Below are 8,149 nucleotides of genomic sequence, written 5' to 3'. Positions count from 1 at the left end.
TTTCTATGTCATTGTTCATGATAATTTATTGAGCAGTGCACTTATTTTATTCTTAATGCTTTGCAGAAAAATCCAAATGAATGAGACCACTGTTCTCTCATCTCCCTGAAGAGGCTCAGTAGGGCCTTGAGTAGCCCAGGGTGGAGCTAAGAGATTTCGTGTTTAACTTAATTGGAATTAAGAAAGGCAGGAGTTGCCTGAGTGGCAAGTGGCTTCTTCAAAAAGAGGAAGATTTTTTTTTTTTTAATGGGAAGGGCAGAGAGGGTCTGTGAGAGAGGGACAGACTCTCTGAAGGGGTAGCATTTGAATGCTGAGTGACTGGACCCCTAAGAGACTTGTGAAGCATCTTGGTACCCACACTCGGCGTAGAGCATGGAACTGCTCCAATTAAAAGATTTCAAAATTGAGAATCTCTGCAGCAACTTTGATGGAAGAAACCAGAAGTCTTTCCTCAGATGTCACACAGGTACCTGAGCTCTTGAGAAACGCCAAGGAGGGGGTGAGGCTCTCCAGCGCGTGGTGGATTTTTCTTGCTACTTTTTCAAGTAGGGATACTGAGCCAACTAAATCTGATCCTGAAAAAAAAAATTAGAAAAACCAGGTAACTTTTTTTTTTTTTTCTTGGTATCCAGGTTATGGAGAAAGATTCTCACCAGCCACACAGGATTTAATCTAGGCTTAGCTTTTCCTTGTCAAACAGTCCATGTGGAAATGACTTAAGGAATGAATGGTCTAACCTCGGCTAGAAGGCTATCCGAAAGGCAAATGAAAATATCAGGCAAGCAACATAGAAGTCCCAGGTCAGCTCAATGTGAAAAATATAAGATGTGGTCGATGGCTTGAGGTATAAAGGTAGGACAATGCAAAGAATGTTCCCAGAACAATCGGTGGGCCATTGAGGATCTTAGGGTAATTGAGGCCCAAGTGAGAGAAGAGACTGGAAATTGGGTTGAGATCACAGTAAAGGACACTTCACGTGTTGACTAAGAAACCGAACGTTGGACACTAAGTGTTCCCAAACATGAGATAATCGAAGCCCAGGGTCTTTCTCTTTCGTAGGACGGCATTCAAATCACACCCCACAAGCTACGTGAGCAGTTAACAAATACATGGAACACCAGAAACATGAGAAGTACGGGACCAGGCCCACGGGAAGGAGGTTGTGGGGGAGGAAATTCAGAATTGAGTAAGGTCCTCCTCGGTCCACAGCCTCGAGTGCAGGACAGCATACAAACCACTTACAATTTTTAGTCCTGAAGGCAGATGACTATGCACCACGGCACTCATGTGCGAACCCCCGTGTTCACGTACACTGCAGAGCTTGTGAAAAGAGACCACAGAACAGGTGCAGCTGGTGGTTCTCCCAGCCCTGCTGAGGGTATTTTCATAGAGGAAGAGTGGGAACTGTGGAATGGAAAGTGGAGGAGAGGGACTGGGGACAAGGTTTACGGATTATTTGTCAGGCTGAGGCCACATGCCCTTCATCTTGTCATCCCCCCTGGAACAGGCTGACCTTGGGTATGCGTGTCTGGTATTCCTGGTTGGCTGGAAGCAAACCACATTTTCACCAGAGCCCACAATCCTTTTGCTGGTTTGTTACAGAAGGAACAACAGGCCTGAAATGGAGTCACTTGGCCCCACAAGAGTAAACCGAGGTTTCATTAGGGTTTCGGCTACGCCTGGGAACGTGTCCTTCAACCAGTCAATCTGCAATGAAATGGTCAGTGCTAGTGAGGTTAGTCTGCGTGATAAGCCCCTGCCTTTCTCCCAGACGAAAGGGATCTTGCTGGAAATAATCCTTCCTTTTGTTTGACTTCCTTGGCCCGCCCCCTTTCTGCCTTTAAAAAAACCTTCCATTTTTGTACAGAGCCTCGGAGCTCCTTTCTGTTAGCTGGAAAGGATGCTGCTTGGTTCATGAATCATGGAATGAAGTCAGTTAGGGCTTGAAATCTACTCAATTTGTTTCTGAACCCGTTTTGGCTTTCTTTCTCTGAAAGGTAAAGAGCCTCTTGCAGGACGTGGCGCTTCTGAATATGCCCCTCACAACCCCCCAAAGCCACCGATCGCCAGCAGAAGCAAGCAGCAAAGTGGCAGGATTACTCTTCCTTCTGAATGAGGGGTGCTACAACCCAGAAGCGAGGCCCTGGCACCCCTAAAGGAAAGCAAAGTAAGGTAGGACAAAATTCACGAAAAGAGTTTCCAGGGGCAGAAGCCATCTCTTGGCATATTGCTTTTACTTGGGTTTTTATTCCAAAGAAGTAAGACATCATGATAACAGATCTCAAATATTTTTTTTGTTTTTTTTTTTTACAGATCTCAAATATGTATGTAATATATATACTTACATATAATACAGATAAAACACACATATTTAACACAATACATATATAGTGTGTTATAACACACATTATATTACATAACACCCATTATATATATTTAATATACAGCACACATCATATTAACATTAATATACACTATCTATTATATATTACATTAATAGATACATGATGTAACACATTATATGTTAAAGAATATAACACACATTATATTTAACATATACAAATAGTATCTATAATGTATAAATGTTTATTATTTACATATACATTTATTATATATAATAAAATAAAACTACTCAGGAAAAGCAGAGGCTGGTTTTCTTTTTCATGGGGAAGGTCATCTTCCAGGTCACAGTGCCTTCCATGCCCCAGGGCCTGGGACAGTGAGACCATCAGGAACAACTCAGGCTTCAGCTAGTCAGACATATATATATATATAGGCACACACAAATATAAACACACACACACATATATATAACATATAACATTGTAACATTATAATACATATATTTTCAATATATATTTGCATGCATGTATATACATACACACATGCATATATACTTCACTATAGTAAAATATACATACCATAAAATTTACTATTTTAACTGTTTGTGGGTATGCATTTCAGTGCCATTAAGTACATTTGCAACCATGTGCCACCATCCCCCCTATCCATCTCCAGAACTTCCTTATCATCCCAAAAAGAAACTGTGCCCATAAACCAATAATTCCCCACTTCCCCTCCTCCGGTCCCTGGTAACCTCTATTCCATTTTCTGCCTCAATGAATTTGCCTATCTAGGCTCCTCAGGCAGTCACCCAGATGTGCCCTTTTGTGGATAACGGGTGCTTCAGACAGAAAGGAGGAAAAGAAACCGAGGCAAGCCAAATGCAGCCTCCCTGGGTTCTTTGACTCCCTGTCGCTGTGTTAACCTCCCTCTCGGGTGGGATCCTACCCCCTTCCCTGGACGGCTGTGATGGTATCAGTTTATCTCTTTCCCTCCCTGCTTTGCACAGAGATGATTTCTCCTGTACTGATGTGGTCGGGCGAGCTCAGAACCAGGGTCGCAGCCCTGCTCATGGCACAAGTCACCTCTCGTGAAGTCTGGCTGGGTTGGGGCAGGCAGCTGCCGGCTTCCCGTCTCCTCCGAGGCTGTCTTGGCCACAGTGGAGCCTTGTGTGTGACCCGTGGGTGCTGGGCCTGGGCCCACCCAGCTGAAGTGGGGTGTTCCCAATGGTCTCACTGCCCCTGGGCCCTGCGGCGTGGAGGGCACAGCGACCTGCAGGATGACCTTCCCATGAAAGAGAAAACCAGCCTCTGCTTTTCCCAGGTGGTTTGTGGCTGGTGATGGTCGGCGATGTTCTCAGAATTGAACAGCTAACACTAGGTAGTCTTGGGACGCCCACCCTCAGCAGGACTTGGGAAATCCTACTTCCAGGACTCTAATCCCAGAGGGGACAGTAGGTTTCCAGTGAGTATTTCTTAAATGAAAACAAAACAAAACAAAACAAAACCCGTCCTTGAGCTTTCTTTCTTCGTTGTAGAGATACTTTTCCAGAACGTGGGCTTCCTTTATCTGTGATAAGCGAGTGGGCACGTTCAAGTCTGTAAGAGGCCTGCAGAGAAGCGCAGGGGCCGGCCTACTTACCTTCTGGTAAAGAGCGTGTCAAAGTGGGCAGCCCGGGTGGCTCAGTGGTGTAGCGCCGCCTTCAGCCCAGGGCCTGACCCTGGAGTCCCGGGATCGAGTCCCACCTCGGGCTCCCTGCATGGAGCCTGCTTCTCCCTCTGCCTGCGTCTGTCTCTCATAAATAAATAAAATCTTCAAAACAAACAAACAAAAAAAGATGGTGTCAAAGTGACTTCAAGGGGGAACTGCCCAAACCTTGCCATCTTGGTCTAAAAATCTCCTAGTGCCTTTCCGAGAATGTTTTTCTTGCCTTGGACTTGGGTCTTTAAAGCCCGACCGTGCTCTACCAGCTGTGCGACCTTGGGCAAGTAACTTAACCTCTTCTACACACAGATTTCTCCTTTGTGAAATGGAAGCAGGTGATCTGTTTATTCTCAGCGATGTCCACAGGATAGTTCAGAATAATTTGGAACCTGGTACCAAGGCAGGCAGTGCACATCCATGGGCTGCCCTCCCTCCCTCCCTCCCTCCCTCCCTCCCTTCCTTCCTCCCTTTTTCCTTCCTTCCTTTCAATGTAAAGGAAGCCCTTCCCAATCTGCCTTTAGCCCATCTGAATTCCTGGGGCAGAACCTCCAAAGTCCAGACTCCTTTCAGGTCCAAGCCTTCCTAGGCCTCCAAACAGGCTCCCCAGGAGTGGGGGGGCGGGCAGCTAGCTTGTCTAGGGGCGCTGATGCGGACCCCACCGTCTGCCTGGAGCGGGGACTCCCGGAGCTGCGCCTTGGCCACCCCACTGCGGCTGTGCCAGGGACAGGGATGCTCTGCAGAGCCATCCAGCAAAACCAAGGCCCCGTTACCTGCCACCTGGTTCCACAACCTAGAAGCCACCAAGGAAGCGAGGGCAGGTTGCTTGCAGCCAGCAGACAGGCTGGCCGGCCTCTGTTACCAGGGCGGGTAACTCTGAGACCCCCGCCCCGGGAGAGATCGGGGCGCTGCTGGGGCGCCTGGAAGGGACGGCCGCGGGGCACGCAGCCTCCTGACCCTTCCTTAGGGCTCGGGTTTCGAATTGTGAGCACTTTGGGTTTGGCTTGGCGGCTTCTCCGCAGCGTCCACCTGGATCCATCACACCTGGATGCTCCCCGGCCCAGGTGTGATGGAACCGCAAACCCCGGCTTCAGCAGGACGCGCCGACCTGGGGTGGGGGTGGGGGGTGGGTGCTGCCGCCAGGTCCCGGGAGGGGGGCTCCCGGCGGGGCTCGGCGAGCAGCAGGTGCGGGGGGCCGGGCCCCAGGTCCGCGTTGCTCGGGTCTGCGCGGCGGAGGGCGCGGTGGGCCCCCCAGGGGGCAGGGCGCGGCTTGGGGGAGGAACCGGGGCGGGACCCCGGCTGGCCCGGCCCGCGCCCCCAGCGCTCGGCCGCGGGGGTGGAGCCGCGCGGGGGCCCAGCGCGTCCCGGCTCCGTCCTCCGGGGCCCGCCCGGTGGCTCCGCACGGGGGGCGGCCCGTCAGGCGCCGCTGCCCCTCCGCGCCCCGCTTCACGGCGCCCACCTGGAGAGCAGGGGTGAGGCGGCCCGGGCGGGGGGTGCAGGTGCTGCGGGGAGGGGCGGCGAGGGGCGCGGGGAGGGCAGCGCGAGCGCGTGGACACGGGCTCCCCCGCGGGCGGCGGGTTTGCCGGGGACGGACTCGCAGGGGGGCGCGACCCGGGGCCGGGAGCGGGGACCTCGGGGCGGCGGATGTGGGCGACTCCGCGGGAGCACAGAGCCCCGGGCCCCGCGCCGCGCTCGGCCGCGGCGGCTTTTGTCGCTTCCCCAGAAGCGCGCCCGGCGATGGCGAGGGCCGGCGGGGGCTGGGCGGTCCCCTCCCCACGGCGCCCACACCTCTGGGCGTCTCGTGGCGACCACCACGCGTGTGGCTGCTTGGGCGAGCTGGGGACAGCCCGAGAGCGCGGCACCGGGGGCGGTCCGAGCGGCCCCAGGGTGGGGGTGTGTGTGCCCCTGCTGAGATGGCCGGGGGGGGGGTGCACCTGATGAGGTGGCCGGGGCGGGGGTGCACCTGCTGAGGTGGCCGGGGGGGGGGGGGTGTGTGCACCTGCTGAGATGGCCGGGGCGGGGGTGGGGGGAGCAGCTGCTGAGATGGCGGGGGGGGCGGGGGTGCTCCTGCTGAGATGGGCAGGGGCGGGGGTGGTGCACCTGCTGAGATGACCAGGGGCGGCGGGGGGGGGGGGGGGGTGCACCTGCTGAGATGAGGGGGGGGTGCACCTGCTGAGATGGCCACGGGGAGGTTCCCCCCACCCCACCCCCCCGCCTCCCCGACCCCCCTCCCCCGCGATCCTGGACGCTGTCAGCTTGGAGAGCGTCGAGAACCTTCACAAGAGGGGTTACTCATTGGGTTGAGGGCTAAAAGGAAGGGGTGCCTTCCAGACCCACCTGCGGCGCCCCCGGAAAGATGTTTGCGCTGAAGGTGTCTCAGGAGGGCTGGGGGGGCCGAGGGTCTCCCTTGGGCGCCTGTGTGCTGAGTGAGGGAACGTCCCTGCCCTGCTTCCCCGTGGGGGGGGGGGGGGTCGGGCAGGGCCGCGCTTGGCAGGGCTTGCAGCGTGGGGTGGACACAGAGGTCTCACCGTGCGGCCCACGCCCCTTCCTGGCCCAGCAGGACAGCCTCAGGGGAGCATTGGGGCGGCCGCTTGGGGTGGTACTCACCTTCCCCCCTCCCCCCCCCCCCTTACCTGCCCTCGGTAGCAGGATGTGCCTGTTTCTCCGTGTCTGGCCGCAGCTCCTCTTCCCAGCACATCAGGGGACACATCAGGGGACCCATCAGGGGACGGGAACTTTGCCTTCCTCATCTTCTCCAGGGCCTGAGAGGCTAAGAAAGTTGACAAATTGGTAGTGACCTCTGGTGGGGGTGGGGGGGCAGGGGGGTGGATCTGATTTGACTTGACGTGCCCTACAGGAAACCTTTGAGCACCGAAAACAGGGTTGGCCTTCTGGAGTCAGAGTTCTTGGTTTCTGATAAGGGGAAAACAATGTCAGAGCCAAGGGTCACTCTGCGAGAATCAGCATTTCCGTTTGAACGATCCCTGGAAGAAGCAGGAGCTAAAGAAAGAGTCACCCTGCTTGCTAACAGGTCGTCCCCACCAGTCTGAGGGCACACAGCTAGTGGCACTGCCCGCCAGAGCAGTTTCCCTTGTTCCTAAGTGGAGATTCCTGTTGCTAATATGGAAAGGAAAGGTCACAGGTTTGCTTGTGTGACTGTTGCAATTTAAGCAGCTCTTTGTAAATAAGCGATTCCCAGCTATTGTAAAGGAGAGCAGGACTAAGGCCTGCGTGTCACGTTGTATCTGTTCTAAAAAGATAAAATAAGGTAAGCGGGACAAAGCCACCAAGGCCTCCGATTGGTTTTTCTTTTTCTTTTTTTTTTTCTTGTATTTTTTAAATTTTGTTCGATTTGCCAACATATAGTTTAACACCCAGTGCTCATCCCGTCAAGTGCCCCCCCCCCCCCAGTGAGATTGATTTTTCATTTTAATTGAAAGGAGTTGTGGGGCACCCCGGGGGGACTCAGAGGCTGAGCCTCTGCCTCCGGCCCAGGCCCAGGGGTCCTGAGATGCAGGCCCTTGATCCCGGGGTCCTGGGATCGAGTCCTGCATCCGCTCCTCACAGGGAGCCTTCTTCTCCTTTTACCTGTGTCTCTGCCCCTCTCTCTGCGTCTCTCACGAATACATAAATTAAAAAAAATTTTTTTTAAGAGTCTGATTAAAAGGAGTTGAGAGGTGACTCATTTACAAAGTTGAGAAGTAAAACTAAGCCTCCTTAATTGTGCTGTTGTATATGCTGAACTACAAATCTTTATAAAATAACACTGATAGTGATGATAAAGCTAAATTTTATTGAATATTGTGTGTCCGCCTGATTATATGCATGTTCCAGTTCATTGAGTTCTCACAACAGTCTATAAAGAAACTGAAACACAGAGAGGTTAAGTGCCTTGCCCAAAGTCACACAGCTAGTAAGTGGAGAATTTCTCAGATTGGCATAAAATTATATTTGATGGGGACCGTTGTGTGTGGGTTTTGTTTTTTTTTTTCTTAACTTATGTACTGGGTTTTATCTCCCACATACATAGAGGCAGCATTGAGGGCGAGAGCAAGGCTCCAGGTCCCCAGTGCTGAGCTTGCTGCCGTTGCTAGGTGGTCTCCTC

The 8,149-nt window shown here is 53.1% G+C and overlaps 1 protein-coding gene and 1 long non-coding RNA gene across 2 annotated transcripts in view; one reads left to right on the top strand and one right to left on the bottom strand.

Annotated features, from left to right (window-relative positions):
• Nucleotides 1–2,217: 2,217 nt before the first annotated feature.
• LOC144288058 (uncharacterized) lies at nucleotides 2,218–7,271 on the bottom strand. Its single transcript, XR_013356013.1, has 4 exons — nucleotides 7,087–7,271; nucleotides 6,678–6,814; nucleotides 3,985–4,155; nucleotides 2,218–2,750 (listed from the first exon to the last, which is right to left on the bottom strand). It is a non-coding gene; the product is annotated as an uncharacterized LOC144288058 (long non-coding RNA).
• Nucleotides 5,442–8,149, top strand: part of RUBCNL (rubicon like autophagy enhancer) — a 37,195-nt gene continuing 34,487 nt past the window's right edge. Inside the window, exon 1 of the mRNA XM_077855689.1 lies at nucleotides 5,442–5,516. The gene's annotated coding sequence lies outside the window, so the exon portion shown is untranslated. The remainder of the gene's footprint in view (nucleotides 5,517–8,149) is intronic.

This window comes from Canis aureus, chromosome 17 (genome assembly GCF_053574225.1).
Source record: "Canis aureus isolate CA01 chromosome 17, VMU_Caureus_v.1.0, whole genome shotgun sequence".
In the NCBI taxonomy this organism is placed as follows: Eukaryota; Metazoa; Chordata; class Mammalia; order Carnivora; family Canidae; genus Canis; species Canis aureus.
Note: the sequence above shows the minus strand (reverse complement) of the source record. Positions and strands in the feature narration are given on the sequence as shown.